This window comes from Cherax quadricarinatus, chromosome 1 (assembly GCF_038502225.1).
Source record: "Cherax quadricarinatus isolate ZL_2023a chromosome 1, ASM3850222v1, whole genome shotgun sequence".
Classification (NCBI taxonomy): Eukaryota; Metazoa; Arthropoda; class Malacostraca; order Decapoda; family Parastacidae; genus Cherax; species Cherax quadricarinatus.
In genome coordinates, this window is record NC_091292.1 from 23,277,840 (window position 1) to 23,295,339 (window position 17,500).

The 17,500-nt window shown below is 42.0% G+C and overlaps 1 protein-coding gene across 2 annotated transcripts in view; it reads right to left on the reverse strand.

Annotated features, from left to right (window-relative positions):
- The window catches only part of LOC128685081 (galactosylgalactosylxylosylprotein 3-beta-glucuronosyltransferase P), a 278,460-nt gene that overhangs the window by 44,994 nt on the left and 215,966 nt on the right, over positions 1-17,500 (reverse strand). The window lies entirely within an intron of this gene.

Genomic DNA, 17,500 nt, shown 5'->3' on the forward strand with positions numbered 1-17,500 from the left:
TATATATATATATATATATATATATATATATATATTATGTATATATGATTAAGTTTACAGTAAACATGTGATATCACTAAATTCAAAATAACCACAATGAAAAAAGAGTGAATTTAATTCGAAGCGCTATTGTAAGCACCTGGAATTTCACTACTTTTTCACAGAAGCTATTTTTCTTATATATATATATATATATATATATATATATATATATATATATATATATATATATATATATATATATATATAATATATATATATATATATATATATATATATATATATATATATATATATATATACATATATATATATATATATATAATAAGATCACAGTAAACAGGTGATTTCAGAATATGCAAAACAACCACTCTGAAAGAATAGAGAAATTCCAAGCGCTTTCGTGACTACTCACGATAATGTGAGTAGTCACGAAAGCGCTTGGAATTTCTCTATTCTTTCAGAGTGGTTGTTTTGCATATATACATATATATATATATATATATATATACATATATATATATATATATATATATATATATATATATATATATATATATATATATATATGTCGTACCGAATAGGCAGAACTTGCGATCTTGGCTTAAATAGCAACGTTCATCTTGCCATATAGGACAAGTGAAAATTTGTGTATGCAATAATTTCGCCAAAATTATTCTGAACCTAACGAAAAAAATATATTTCACTGTGTTTGTTTAGTATTAAATTATTGTAAACAAATCTAAAATATATTTAGTTGGGTAAGGCTAAAATAAATTTTTCTTGTTATAATAAGGTTAGGTAAGTTTTCTCAGTTCCTTTTGGTGCAAAATTATAAATTTTTACATCAACATTAATGAAAAAAATATATCTTTAAACGTATAAGAGAAAATTTTAGAAAGGACTTAATTTTAAATGAGTTCTTGCTAATTGACCAGTTTTACATATTCGGCACGACATTATATATATATAAATATTATATATATATATATATTATATATATAAATATTATATATATATATTATATATATATAATATATAAATATATATATATATATATAAATATAATATATATATATATATATATATATATATGCCCACGAACGAGTGGTATTGATCAATAACAACACTGCGACTAGCCAAGGACTCGAACCCGTGCTGCTTTGGCCTGCCTCATGGTAGGCGAAAACTCATGACGCCCTTAATCCACTGGACCATACAATCCTTAAGAGTAGCGCATCCAGCGGAACTGGATGTTGTACTAGCTACCCAAATACATACGATGGTGTGGATGACTCTAGGCTATTTATATATATATATATATATATATATATATATATATATATATATATATATATATATATATCAATAAGTCGGCGGTCTCCCACCGAGGCAGGGTGACCCAAAAAAGAAAGAAAATCCCAAAAAAGAAAACACTTTCATCATCATTCAACACTTTCGCCTCACTCACACATAATCACTGTTTTTGCAGAGGTGCTCAGAATACAACAGTTTAGAAGCATATACGTATAAAGATACACAACATATCCCTCCAAACTGCCAATATCCCAAACCCCTCCTTTAAAGTGCAGGCATTGTACTTCCCATTTCCAGGACTCAAGTCCGACTATATGAAAATAACCGGTTTCCCTGAATCCCTTCACTAAATATTACCCTGATCACACTCCAACAGATCGTCAGGTCCCAAGTACCATTCGTCTCCATTCACTCCTATCTAACACGCTCACGCACGCTTGCTGAAAGTCCAAGCCCCTCGCCCACAAAACCTCCTTTACCCCACCTCTCTCCAACCCTTTCGAGGACGACCCCTACCCTGCCTTCCTTCCCCTATAGATTTATATGCTTTCCATGTCATTCTACTTTGATCCATTCTCTCTAAATGACCAAACCACCTCAACAACCCCTCTTCTGCCCTCTGACTAATACTTTTATTAACTCCACACCTTTTCCTAATTTCCACACTCCGAATTTTCTGCATAATATTTACACCACACATTGCACTTAAACAGGACAACTCCTCTACCTCCAACCGTCTCCTCGCTGCTGCATTTACCACCCAAGCTTCACACCCATATAAGAGTGTTGGTACTACTATACTTTCATTCATTCCCTTCTTTGCCTCCATAGGTAACGTTTTTTGACTCCACATATACCTCAACGCACCACTCACCTTTTTTCCCTCATCAATTCTTTGATTAACCTCATCCTTCATAAATCCATCCACCGACACTTCAACTCCCAAGTATCTGAAAACATTCACTTCTGCCATACTCCTCCTCCCCAATTTGATATCCAATTTTTCTTTTTCTAAATCATTTGATACCCTCATCACCTTACTCTTTTCTAAGTTCACTTTCAACTTTCTACCTTTACACACATTCCCAAACTCATCCACTAACCTTTGCAATTTTTCTTTAGAATCTCCCATAAGCACAGTATCATCAGCAAAAAGTAACTGTGTCAATTCCCATTTTGAATTTTATTCCCCAAAATATAATCCCACCCCTCTCCTGAACACCCTAGCATTTACTTCTTTTACAACCCCATCTATAAATATATTAAACAACCATGGTGACATTACACATCCCTGTCTAAGACCTACTTTTACCGGGAAGTAGTCTCCCTCTCTTCTACATAACCTAACCTGAGCCTCACTATCCTCATAAAAACTCTTTACAGCATTTATTAACTTACCATCTATTCCATATACTTGCAACATCTGCCACATTATCATATGCCCATTATCATATCCACTCTATCATATGCCTTTTCTAAATCCATAAATGCAATAAAAACTTCCCTACCTTTATCTAAATACTGTTCACATATATGCTTCAATGTAAACACTTGATCTACACATCCCCTACCCACTCTGAAACCTCCTTGCTCATCTGCAATCCTACATTCTGTCTTACCTCTAATTCTTTCAATTATAACCCTACCGTACACTTTTCCTGGTATACTCAGTAAACTTATTCCTCTATAATTTTTACAGTCTCTTTTGTCCCCTTTCCCTTTATATAAAGGGACTATACATGCTCTCCGTCAATCCCTAGGTACCTTCCCCTCTTTCATACATTTATTAAACAAAAGTACCAACCACTCCAACACTATATCCCCCCCTGCTTTTAACATTCCTGTCCTGATCCCATCAGTTCCAGCTGCTTTACCCCCTTTCATTCTACGTAATGCCTCACGTACCTCCCCCACACTTACATTCTGCTCTTCTTCACTCCTAAAAGATGGTATACCTCTCTGACCAGTGCATGAAATTACCGCCTCTCTTTCTTCCTCAACATTTAAAAGTTCCTCAAAATATTCTCGCCATCTACCTGATACCTCCATCTCCACATCTACTAACTCCCCTACTCTGTTTTTAACTGACAAATCCATATTTTCCCTAGGCTTTCTTAACTTGTTTAACTCACTCCAAAATTTTTTCTTATTTTCATTAAAATTTCTTGACAGTGCCTCTCCCACTCTAACATCTGCTCTCCTTTTGCACTCTCTCACCACTCTCTTTACCTTTCTTTTACTCTCCATATACTCTGCTCTTCTTATAACACTTCTGCCTTGTAAAAACCTCTCATAAGCTACCTTTTTCTCTTTTATCACACCCTTTACTTCATCATTCCATCAATCACTCCTCTTTCCTACTGTCCCCACCCTCCTATAACCACAAACTTCTGCCCCACATTCTAATAATGCATTTTTAAAACTATTCCAACCCTCTTCAACCCCCCCACTGCTCATCTTTGCACTAGCCCACCTTTCTCCCAATAGTCGCTTATATCTCCCCCGAACTTCCTCCTCCCTTAGTTTATACACTTTCACCTCCCTCTTACTTGTTGTTGCCACTTTCCTCTTTTCCCATCTACCTCTTACTCTAACTGTAGCTACAACTAAATTATGATCCGATATATCAGTTGTTTAATATATTTATAGATGGGGTTGTAAGAGAAGTAAATGCGAGGATCTTGGCAAGAGGCGTGGTGTTAAAAGATAAAGAATCACACATAAAGTGGGAGTTGTCACAGTTGCTCTTTGCTGATGACACTGTGCTCTTGGGAGGTTCTGAAGAGAAGTTGCAGAGATTGGTGGATGAATTTGGTAGGGTGTGCAAAAGAAGAAAATTGAAAGTGAATACAGGAAAGAGTAAGGTTATGAGGATAACAAAAAGATTAGGTGATGAAAGATTGGATATCAGATTGGAGGGAGAGAGTATGGAGGAGGTGAATGTATTAAGATATTTGGGAGTGGACGTGTCAGCCGATGGGTCTATGAAAGATGAGGTGAATCATAGAATTGATGAGGGGAAAAGGGTGAGTGGTGCACTTAAGAGTCTGTGGAGACAAAGAACTTTGTCCTTGGAGGCAAAGAGGGGAATGTATGAGAGTATAGTTTTACCAACGCTCTTATATGGGTGTGAAGCATGGGTGATGAATGTTGCAGCGAGGAGAAGGCTGGAGGCAGTGGAGATGTCATGTCTGAGAGCAATGTGTGGTGTGAATATAATGCAGAGAATTCGTAGCTTGGAAGTTAGGAGGAGGTGCGGGATTACCAAAACTGTTGTCCAGAGGGCTGAGGAAGGGTTGTTGAGGTGGTTCGGACATGTGGAGAGAATGGAGCGATACAGAATAACTTCAAGAGTGTATCAGTCTGTAGTGGAAGGAAGGCGGGGTAGGGGTCGGCCTAGGAAAGGTTGGAAGGAGGGGGTAAAGGAGGTTTTGTGTGCGAGGGGCTTGGACTTCCAGCAGGCATGCGTGAGCGTGTTTGATAGGAGTGAATGGAGACAAATGGTTTTTAATACTTGACGTGCTGTTGGAGTGTGAGCAAAGTAACATTTATGAAGGGGTTCAGGGAAACCGGCAGGCCGGACTTGAGTCCTGGAGATGGGAAGTACAGTGCCTGCACTCTGAAGGAGGGGTGTTAATGTTGTAGTTTAAAAACTGTAGTGTAAAGCACCCTTCTGGCAACACAGTGATGGAGTGAATGATGGTGAAAGTTTTTCTTTTTCGGGCCACCCTGCCTTGGTGGGAATCGGCCGGTGTGATAATAAAAAAAAAAATAATAATATCAGTTGCCCCTCTATAAACATGTACATCCTGGAGCCTACCCATCAACCTTTTATCCACCAATACATAATCTAATAAACTACTTTCATTACGTGCTACATCATACCTTGTATATTTATTTATCCTCTTTTTCATAAAATATGTATTACTTATTACCAAATCTCTTTCTACACATAGCTCAATTAAAGGCTCCCCATTTACATTTACCCCTGGCACCCCAAATTTACCTACTACTCCTTCCATAACATTTTTACCCACTTTAGCATTGAAATCCCCAACCACCATTACTCTCACACTTGATTCAAAACTCCCCACGCATTCACTCAACATTTCCCAAAATCTCTCTCTCTCCTCTACACTTCTCTCTTCTCCAGGTGCATACACGCTTATTATAACCCACTTTTCACATCCAATCTTTATTTTACTCCACATAATCGTTGAATTAATACATTTATAGTCCCTCTTTTCCTGCCATAGCTTATCCTTCAACATTATTGCTACTCCTTCTTTAGCTCTAACTCTATTTGAAACCCCTGACCTAATCCCATTTATTCCTCTCCATTGAAACACTCCCACCCCCTTCAGCTTTGTTTCACTTAAAGCCAGGACATCCAGCTTCTTCTCATTCATAACATCCACAATCATCTCTTTCTTATCATTTGCACAACATCCACGCACATTCAGACTTTCCATTTTGACAATTTTCTTCTTCTTATTCTTTTTAGTAATCTTTACAGGAAAAGGGGTTACTAGCCCATTGTTCCCGGCATTTTAGTTGACTTTTACAACACGCATGGCTTACGGAGGAAAGATTCTTATTCCACTTCCCCATGGATATAAATGGAAAAGTAATAAGACCAAGAACTATTAAGATAAAATCAAAGAAAACTCAGATGAGTGTGTATAAATAAACGTGTACATGTATGTGTAGTGTGACCTAAGTGTAAGTAGAAGTAGCAAGACAGACAAAAGACACCAGCAATCCTACCATCATGTACAACAATTACAGGCTTTTGTTTTACATTCACTTGGCAGGACGGTAGTACCTCCCTGGGCGGTTGCTGTCTACCAACCTATATATATATATATATATATATATATATATATATATATATATATATATATATATATATATATATACACACGTGTGTGTGTGTGTGTGTTGCAGGGGTCGAGTCATAGCTCCTGGCCCCGGCTCTTCACTGCTCTCTAAGTTAATCTTCCTGCTCCATGAGCTTTATCATACCTCTTCTTAAAGCTATGTATGGACCCTGCCTCCACTACATCACTTCCCAGACTATTCCATTTCCTGACAACTGTGACTGAAGAAATACTTCCTTACATCCCTGTGATTCATCTGATTCTTCAGCTTCCAGTTAACTGTGACCCCTTGTTGCTGTCTCTCATCTCTGGAACATCCTGTCTCTGTCCACCTTGTCGATTCCTCTCAGTATTTTATATGTCGTTATCATATCCCTCCTATCTCTCCTGTCCTCTAGTGTCGTCAGGTCGATTTCCTTTAATCTATCCTCGTAGGAGATGCCCTTTAGCTCCAGAACTAGTCTTGTTGCAAATCTTTGCACTTTCACTAGTTTTCTTACGTGCTTGGCTAGGTGTGGGTTCTAAACTGGTGTTGCATAATACAATATAGGCCTAACGTACACGGTGTGCAGTGTCCTGAATGATTTCTTATTAAGATGTCGAAATGCTGTTCTTATGTTTGCTAGGCACCCATATGTTGCAGCAGTTATTTGGATGATGTGCGCCCCAGGAGATGTGCCCGGTGTTATGCTAACCCCAAGATCCTTTTCCTTGAGTGAGGTTTGTAGTCTCTGGCCCCTTAGACTGTACTCCGTCTGCGGTCCTCTTTGCCTTCCCCAGTCTTCATGACTTTGCACTTGGTGGGGTTGAACTCCAGGAGCCAATTTCTGGACCAGGCCTGCAGCCTGTCCAGATCCCTTTGTACTTCTGCCTGGTCCTCGTGTGATTGAATTCTTTTCATCAACTTCACATCATCTGCAAACAGGGACACCTCTGAATCCATTCCTTCCTTCATGTCGTTCACAAATACCAAGAACAGTACCGGTTCTAGGACTGACCCCTGTGGAACCCCGCTCGTCACAGGAGCTCACATTGACAACTCGCCACGTACTACGACTCGCTGTTGTCTTCCTGGCAGGTATTCCGTGATCCTATACATGCCAGTGACACTGGTCTGTAATTTAATGCTTCGTGTCTGGCGACTACCTCAGGTAGTCGCCCTGTTTCGATAGATGTGTTGAAGATTGTTGTTAGTGGTACACATAACTCCTCTGCTCCCTCTCTCAGGAGAGATGTTATCCGGCCCTATCGCCTTTGAGGTATCTAGCTCGCTTACCAGCCTCTTCACTTCTTCCTCGGTTGTATTTATTGTGTCCAACACTTGATTGTGTACCCCACCTCTCCGTCTTTCTGGAGTCCTTTCTGTCTCCTCTGTGGGCACTTTTAATCTCACGTTGAACTCCTCACATACTTCACGGTCGTTTCTTGTGATCTCTCCTAATTCCTTCCTCAGTCTGATTACCTGGTCCTTGACTGTTGTTCCCCTCCTGATGTGGCTGTACAACAGCTTTGGGTTGGATTTGGCTTTCGATGCTATGTCGTTTTCATATTTTCATTGGGCCTCTCTTCTTACCTGTGCATATTCATATCTGGCTCTACTACTACTCACCTCATTCTCCTGGGTCCTTTGCCTTCTAAACTTCTTCCATTGTCTAGCACACTTGGTTTTGGCCTCTACACCTTTCGGTGAACCAAGGGCTCATCCTGGCTTTCCATTATTTCTGTTACCCTTGGTTACAAACCTCTTCTCAGCTTCCTTGCATATCGTTGTCACGTATTCCATCATCTCGTTTATTGACTTCCCTGACCTTTCTCTGTCCCACTGAACCCCGTGCAAGAAATTCCTCATGCCCATGTAGTCCTCTCTCTTGTAGTTTGGCTTCATTCGTCCTGCCCTTCCTGCTTCCCTCTCCACTTGTAGCTCTACTATATATTCAAAAGTCAGAACCACGTGATCACTGGTCCCTAGGGGTCTTTCACATGTCATGTCCTCAATATCTACACTACTCAAGGTGAATATTAGGTCCAGTCTTGCTGGCTCATCTTCTCTTCTCTCTCTGGTAGTGTCCCTTACGTGTTGGTACATGAGGTTTTCCAGTGCCACCTCCATTATCTTAGCCCTCCACGTTTCTGGGCCCCCATGTGGCTCCAGGTTCTCCCAGTAGATTTCCTTGTGATTGAAGCCACCCATAATCTGCAGCTTTGCCCTGTTCCAATTGTGACCCCTTGTTTCTGTGTCCCCTCTCTGGAAAATTCTGTCTCTGTCCACCTTGTCTATTCCACATAGTATTTTGTATGTCGTTATCATGTCTCCCCTAATCCTCCTGTCCTCCAGTGTCATCTGGCCGATTTCCATCAACCTTTCTTTATAAGACATTCCCCTTACCACTGTATCTAATTTCTTGACGTGCTTGATCAAGTGTAGGTTCCAAACAGGTGCTGCATACTCCAGTATGGGCCTGACGTACACGGTGTACAATGTCTTGAACGATTCCTTACTAAGGTATCGGAACGCTATTTTCAGGTTTGCCAGGCGCCCATATGCTGCAGCAGTTATCTGGTTTGAGTGTGCTTCCGGAGACGTGCTCGGTGTTATACTCACCCCAAGATCTTTCTCCTTGAACGAGGTTTGCAGTCTTTGGCCACCTAGCCTATACTCCGTCTGCGGTCTTATATGCCCTTTTACGAACTTTATGACTTTGCATTTGGCGGGGTTAAATTCGAGAAGCCAGTTGCTGGACCACGTGTCCAGCCTGTCCAGGTCTCTTTGAAGTCCTGCCTGATCCTCATCTGATTTGATTCTCCTCATTAACTTCACATCATTTGCGAACAGGGACACTTCTGAATATAACCCTTCCATCATGTAATTCACATATACCAGAAATAGCACTGGTCCTAGGACCGACCCCTGTGGGACCCCGCTCGTCACAGGTGCCCACTGTGATACCTCATCACGTACCATGAATCATTGTTGCCGCCCTGTCAGGTATTCTCTGATCCATTGCAGTGCCCGTCCTGTTATACGCACCTGATCCTCTAGCTTCTGCACCAGTCTCCTGTGAGGAACTGTGTCGAAGGCCTTCTTGTAGTCCAAGAAGATGCAATCAACCCACTCCTCTCTCTCGTGTCTTACTTCTGTTACTTTATCATAAAACTCCAGTAGGTTTGTGACACAGGATTTACCTTCCATAAACCCGTGCTGGTTGGCGTTTATACTCTTGTTCCGTTCCAGGTGCTCCACCACTCTCCTCCTGATAATCTTCTCCATGACTTTGCATACTATAGACGTCAGTGACACTGGTCTATAGTTTAGTGCATCTTTTCTGTCTCCTTTTTTAAATATTGGTACTACATTTGCAGTCTTCCATACCTAAGGTAGTTGCCCAGTTTCAAGGGATGTATTGAAGATAGTGGTTAGTGGCGCACACAGCATTTCTGCTCCCTCTCTAAGGACCCACGGGGAGATATCTGGTCCCATTGCCTTTGAGGTATCAAGGTTCCTTAGTAGCTTCTTCACCTCCTCCTCCTGTGTGTAAGTGTATATGTGTGTACTCACCTAGTTGTACTCACCTATTTGAGGTTGCAGGGGTCGAGTCCAAGCTCCTGGGTCCGCCTCTTCACTGGTCGCTACTAGGTCTCTCTCCCTGAAACGTGAGCTTTATCATACCTCTGCTTAAAGCTATGTATGGATCCTACCTCCACTATATCGCTTCCCAAACTATTCCACTTCACCAGTGGAGTAGAGACCAGTGAAGAGCCCCGGCTCTTCACTGGTCTCTACTAAGTCACTCTTCCTGCTCCATGAGCTTTATCATACCTCTTCTTAAAGCTATGTATGGACCCTGCCTCCATTACATCACTTCCCAGACTATTCCATTTCCTGACAACTGTGGCTGAAGAAATACTTCCTTACATCCCTGTGATTCATCTGTGTCTTCAACTTCCAACTGTGTCCCCTTGTTGCTGTGTCCCATCTCTGGAACATCATGTCTTTGTCCACCTTGTCAAATCCTCTCAGTATTTTGTATGTCGTTATCATGTCCCCCATAACTCTCCTGTCCTCCAGTGTCGTCAGGTTGATTTCGCTTAACCTCTCATCGTAGAACATTCCTCTTAGCTCTGGGACTAGTCTTGTTGCAAACCTTTGAACTTTCTCTAGTTTCTTGACATGCTTGGCTAGGTGTGGGTTCCAAACTGGTGCCGCATACTCCAATATGGGCCTAGCGTACACGGTGTACAGGGTCCTGAACGGTTCCTTATTAAGATAAGATGTCGGAATGCTGTTCTGAGGTTTGCTAGGCGCCCATATGCTGCAGCAGTTATTTGGTGTGTGTGTTTGTGTGTGTGTGTGTGTGTGTGTGTGTGTGTGTGTGTGTGTGTGTGTGTGTGTGTGTGTGTGTGTGTGTGTGTGTGTGTGTGTGTGTGTGTGTGTGTGTGTGTGTGTGTGTGTGTGTGTGTGTATGTGTGTGTGTGTGTGTGTGTGTGTGTGTGTGTGTGTGTGTGTGTGTGTGTGTGTATGTGTGTGTGTGTGTGAGTTTGTGTGTCGTGTCTTAAAATGACTCACATTAAAAGTAAACCCGAAAAACAAAACGAAAAATAGATGGCAGGTCTTACTGAAGACCACAAGAGGAGAACAAATATCAGGAGGGAAACCCATATATATGCAAAGAAGTCAGGTGTCAAAGGTAAAGAACACCTGACTTGTTTGAATGTATAACGGCGCCCGCTTGCTAATATTTGCCACGCTGATGAAGCTCTCATGTCTGACGCAAAATATTTGCGCTATTTCTAACTTTTTGACGTTGGTAATTTTGTTAGCTTATTCCATAAGGATAGTGTATTATTTCTCTCTCTCTCTCTCTCTCTCTCTCTCTCTCTCTCTCTCTCTCTCTCTCTCTCTCTCTCTCTCTCTCTCTCTCTCTCTCTCTCTCTCTCTCTCCCTCTCTCTCTCGTTTTCTTTCATACACACACACGTAGACTCTTTGATAGACTGGAAATAGGTATTCGAGGGCACAGCTCGAAGTTAATGATACAGATGAACCTCAGGAATGTCAGGAAGTATTTCTTCAGCTCCAGAATGTTCAGAAAATGGAATGACCTTAACGAAGAAGTGGAGTAAGAATATTTCGTGCATGGTGTTAAAAGTAGGTACGAGAGAGCCCACGAGGCTAGGAGGGAGGGAATCTGGGAATCGGCATGAAGAAAAGTAGGGAAAGGAACCATGATTCGACCCCTGGAACAACATATGAGTAAACACACAAACACACACACACACACACACACACACACACACACACACACACATATATATATATGTTATTATTATTATTTTTTTATTATCACACTGGCCGATTCCCACCAAGGCAGGGTGGCCCGAAAAAGAAAAACTTTCACCATCATTCACTCCATCACTGTCTTGCCAGAAGGGTGCTTTACACTACAGTTTTTAAACTGCAACATTAACACCCCTCCTTCAGAGTGCAGGCACTGTACTTCCCATCTCCAGGACTCAAGTCCGGCCTGCCGGTCTCCCTGAACCCCTTCATAAATGTTACTTTGCTCACACTCCAACAGCACGTCAAGTATTAAAAACCATTTGTCTCCATTCACTCCTATCAAACACGCTCACGCATGCCTGCTGGAAGTCCAAGCCCCTCGCACACAAAACCTCCTTTACCCCCTCTCTCCAACCTTTCCTAGGCCGACCCCTACCCCGCCTTCCTTCCACTACAGACTGATACACTCTTGAAGTCATTCTGTTTCGCTCCATTCTCTCTACATGTCCGAACCACCTCAACAACCCTTCCTCAGCCCTCTGGACAACAGTTTTGGTAATCCCGCACCTCCTCCTAACTTACAAACTACGAATTCTCTGCATTATATTCACACCACACATTGCCCTCAGACATGACATCTCCACTGCCTCCAGCCTTCTCCTCACTGTAACATTCATCACCCATGCCTCACACCCATATAAGAGCGTTGGTAAAACTATACTCTCATACATTCCCCTCTTTGCCTCCAAGGACAAAGTTCTTTGTCTCCACAGACTCCTAAGTGCACCACTCACTCTTTTCCCCTCATCAATTCTATGGTTCACCTCATCTTTCATAGACCCATCCGCTGACACGTCCACTCCCAAATATCTGAATACATTCACCTCCTCCATACTCTCTCCCTCCAATCTGATATTCAATCTTTCATCACCTAATCTTTTTGTTATCCTCATAACCTTACTCTTTCCTGTATTCACCTTTAATTTTCTTCTTTTGCACACCCTACCAAATTCATCCACCAATCTCTGCAACTTATCTTCAGAATCTCCCAAGAGCACAGTGTCATCAGCAAAGAGCAGCTGTGACAACTCCCACTTTGTGTGTGATTCTTTATCTTTTAACTCCACGCCTCTTGCCAAGACCCTCGCATTTACTTCTCTTACAACCCCATCTATAAATATATTAAACAACCACGGTGACATCACACATCCTTGTCTAAGGCCTACTTTTACTGGGAAAAAATTTCCCTCTTTCCTACATACTCTAACTTGAGCCTCACTATCCTCGTAAAAACTCTTCACTGCTTTCAGTAACCTACCTCCTACACCATACACTTGCAACATCTGCCACATTGCCCCCCTATCCACCCTGTCATACGCCTTTTCCAAATCCATAAATGCCACAAAGACCTCTTTAGCCTTATCTAAATACTGTTCACTTATATGTTTCACTGTAAACACCTGGTCCACACACTCCCTACCTTTCCTAAAGCCTCCTTGTTCATCTGCTATCCTATTCTCCGTCTTACTCTTAATTCTTTCAATAATAACTCTACCATACACTTTACCAGGTATACTCAGCAGACTTATCCCCCTATAATTTTTGCACTCTCTTTTATCCCCTTTGCTTTATACAAAGGAACTATGCATGCTCTCTGCCAATCCCTAGGTACCTTACCCTCTTCCATATATTTATTAAATAATTGCACCAACCACTCCAAAACTATATCCCCACCTGCTTTTAACATTTCTATCTTTATCCCATCAATCCCGGCTGCCTTACCCCCTTTCATTTTACCTACTGCCTCACGAACTTCCCCCACACTCACAACTGGCTCTTCCTCACTCCTACAAGATGTTATTCCTCCTTGTCCTATACACGAAATCACAGCTTCCCTATCTTCATCAACATTTAACAATTCCTCAAAATATTCCCTCCATCTTCCCAATACCTCTAACTCTCCATTTAATAACTCTCCTCTCCTATTTTTAACTGACAAATCCATTTGTTCTCTAGGCTTTCTTAACTTGTTAATCTCACTCCAAAACTTTTTCTTATTTTCAACAAAATTTGTTGATAACATCTCACCCACTCTCTCATTTGCTCTCTTTTTACATTGCTTCACCACTCTCTTAACCTCTCTCTTTTTCTCCATATACTCTTCCCTCCTTGCATCACTTCTACTTTGTAAAAACTTCTCATATGCTAACTTTTTCTCCCTTACTACTCTCTTTACATCATATATATCTATATATGTATATATACATACATATATATATATATATATATATATATATATATATATACTGTGATCTTATTGTGATCTTATTGCATATATATATATATATATATATATATATATATATATATATATATATATATATATATATATATATATATATATATATATATACTGTGATCTTATTGCATATATATATATATATATATATATATATATATATATATATATATATATATATATATATATATATATATATATATATATATATATATGTGTGTGTGTGTGTGTGTGTGTGTGTGTGTGTGTGTGTGTGTGTGTATGTGTGTGTGTGTGTGTATGTGTGTGTGTGTGTGTGTGTGTGTGTGTGTGTGTACTTGCCTAATTGTGGTTGCAGTGGTCGAGACTCATCTCTTGGCCCCGCCTCTTTACTGATCGCTACTAGGTCCTCTCTCTCTCTCTGCTTCCAGAGCTTTGTCATACCTCGTCTTAAAGCTATGCATGGTTCCTGTCTCCACTACATCACTTGGTAGGCTATTCCACTTCCTGACGACTCTATGTCTGAAGAAATACTTCCTAACACCCCTCTGACTCGTCTGAGTCTTCAGCTTCCAATTGTGACCCCTTGTTTCTGTGTCCCCTCTCTGGAACAACCTGTCTCTGTCTGCCTTATATATTCCACGAAGTATTTTGCATGTCGTTATCATGTCTCCCCTGACCCGCCTGTCCTCCAATGTCGTGAGTCCAATTTCCCTCAACCTTTCTTCGTAGGACATACCCCTGAGCTCCGGAACTAGCCTTGTTGCAAATCTTTGCACTTTCTCTAATTTCTTGACGTGTTTGACCAGGTGTGGGGTTCCAAACTGGTGCTGAATACTCCAGTATGGGCCTGATGTACACGGTGTACAGTGTCTTGAACGATTCCTTACTAAGGTATCGGAACGATATTCTCAGGTTTGCCAGGCGCCCGTATGCTGCAGCAGTTATCTGGTTGTGTGCCTCCGGAGACATGCTCGGTGTTATGACCACCCCAAGATCTTTCTCCTTGAGCGAGGTTTGCAGTCTTTGTCCACCTAACCTATACTCTGTCTGCGGTCTTCTTTGCCCTTCTCCGATCTTCATGACTTTGCATTTGGCAGGGTTGAATTCAAGAAGCCAGTTGCTGGACCTCGTGTCCAGCCTGTCCAGGTCTCTTTGAAGTCCTGCCTGATCCTCATCTGATTTAATTCTGCTCATTAACTTCACATCATCTGCGAACAGGGACACCTCTGAGTCTATCTCTTCCATCATGTCATTCACATATACCAAAAATAGCACTGATCCTAGGACCGACCACTGTGGGACCCCGCTCGTCACAGGTGCCCACTGTGATACCTCATCCCGTACCATGACTCGTTGTTGCCTCCCTGTCAGGTATTCTCTGATCCATTGCAGTGCCCTTCTTGTTATACGCGTCTGATCCTCTAGTTTCTGCACTAGTCTCTTGTGTGGAACTGTGTCGAAGGCCTTCTTTCAGTCAAAAAAAAAAAAAAAATGCAATCAACCCATTCCTCTCTCTCGTGTCTTACTTCTGTAACTTTGTCATAAAACTCAAGAAGGTTTGTGACACAGGATTTGCCTTCCATGACTCCGTGCTGGTTGTCGTTTATAATCTTGTTCCGTTCCAGGTACTCCACCACTCCCCTCCTGATAATCTTCTCCATGACTATGCATACTATATACGTCAGCGACACTGGTCTGTAATTTAGTACTCCTTTTCTGTCCCCTTTTTTAAAAATAGGAACTACATTTGAGGTCTTCCATACCTCAGGTAGTTGCCCAGTTTCAAGGGATGTGTTGAAGATTGTGGTTAATGGCACACACATGGTATATCTGCTCCCTCCCTGAGGACCCACGGGGAGATGTCCGGTCCCATTGCCTTTGAGGTATCAAGGTCACTTAGCAGCTTTTGCACCTCCTCCTCAGTTGTGTGCATATCATCCAGCACTTGTTGGGCTATTCCTTGTTGGTGTCCCCCCTCTGTCAAGTCTTCCCAGAGTCCTTCCTGTCTCCACTGTGAATACTTCCTTAAATCTCGTGTTGGGCTCCTCGCATACCTCTTGATCGTTTCTTGTGAGTTCCCCACCTTCTTTCCTCAGCCTGATCACCTGGACTTTGACTGTTGTCTTTCTCCTATTGTGGTTAAACAGCAGTTTCGGGTCAGACTTGATTTTCGATGCTATGTCATTTTCGTACTGTCGCTGGGCCTCCCTCCTTATCTGTGCATATTCGTTTCTGGCTCTTCGACTGATCTCCTTGTTTTTCTGTGTTCTTTGCCTTCTATACCTTTTCCCTTCTCTAATGCACTTAGTTTTTGCCTCCCTGCACCTTCGGGTAAACCAAGGACTCGCTTTGGTCTTCCCATTGTTCCTGTTGCCCTTGGGAACAAACCTTTCGTCTGCCTCCTTGCATTTTGTTGTTCCATATTCCATCATTTCATTTATTGACTTTCCTACCATTTCTCTGTCCCACTGCACCTCCCGCACGAAGTTCCTAATACGTGTGTAATCCCCCCTTTTGTAGTTTGGCTTTTTCCCTTCGATTCCTGTTACCCTCTCCACTTGTAACTCTAGTATATAATCAAAACTCAGGACTACGTGGTCACTAGCTCCGAGGGGCCTCTCGTATGTGACGTCATCAATGTCTGAGCTACTCAGGGTGAACACAAGATCCAGTCTTGCTGGTTCATCCTCCCCTCTCTCTCTGGTAGTATCCCTGATGTGTTGATGCATGAGGTTTTCCAGTACCACATCCATCATCTTGGCTCTACATATTTCGGGGCCCCCATGAAGCTCCAGGTTTTCCCAATCGATCTCCCTGTGGTTGAAATCACCCATAACCAGTAACTTTGCACTGCACGACTGAGCTCTTCGTGCCACCTCAGCCAGTGTGTCCACCATCGCTCTGTTGTTCTCATCATATTTCTCTCTTGGCCTCCTGCAGTTCTCTGGTGGGTTATACATCACTGCAATGACTACCTTATGTTTCCCTGATTGAATTGTACCTACTACGTAGTCCTTTTCTCCAATCTCGTCCATGCCCTCCATTTCCTCAAAACTCCAATGGTTTTTTATGAGCAGTGCAACCCCTCCTCCCCCTCTGCTCCTTCTATCTTTCCTTAGGATCTGATATCCCAGTGGGAAGACTGCATCTGTTGTCTCAGTGAGTTTCTTTTCTGTGACTGCTATGATGTCTGGGGACTTCTCATTGATTCATTCGTGCCACTCCTCGTATTTATTTGCTATTCCATATGCATTTGAGTACCACACCTTCAGCTTCTTGTCTATCATGGTGGACGTGGGAGAATATTGGGGTTGGGGAGCAGGAGCTCTGGGGGGGCCTATGGGGGTTTGTGGTGTGGGTGGGGTTTGTGATGGGGGGGGCTGAGGGCAGAGTGCTCATAGGAAGCTGCTGTAGCAGTGGGGTTTGTGATGTGGGAGGTGGGGGCAGAGGGAACAGTGTGTGGGTTTTGGTTGAGCTTGTTCAGCTGCTTCTGTGTGCAAACCACCCAATTCTCCAAAAATTTGCCACCGGGGTCATGTCTCCCTCTCCTATTGCTTTCAAGATACCTTCAATCACTTTCTTCTCACCCTGGATTCTTTCATCATAGGTTTCCCCTTCAACTTCTTGGAACCCATAGGCAAACACTGACCTCCCCCTCTCCTCCTCCCACTGTGTATCTCTTTGCATCCTATGAGGTGTTTTATCTCCTTCCATCGAGAGGTTCCTGCCTTCAACCCCTGCCCTTG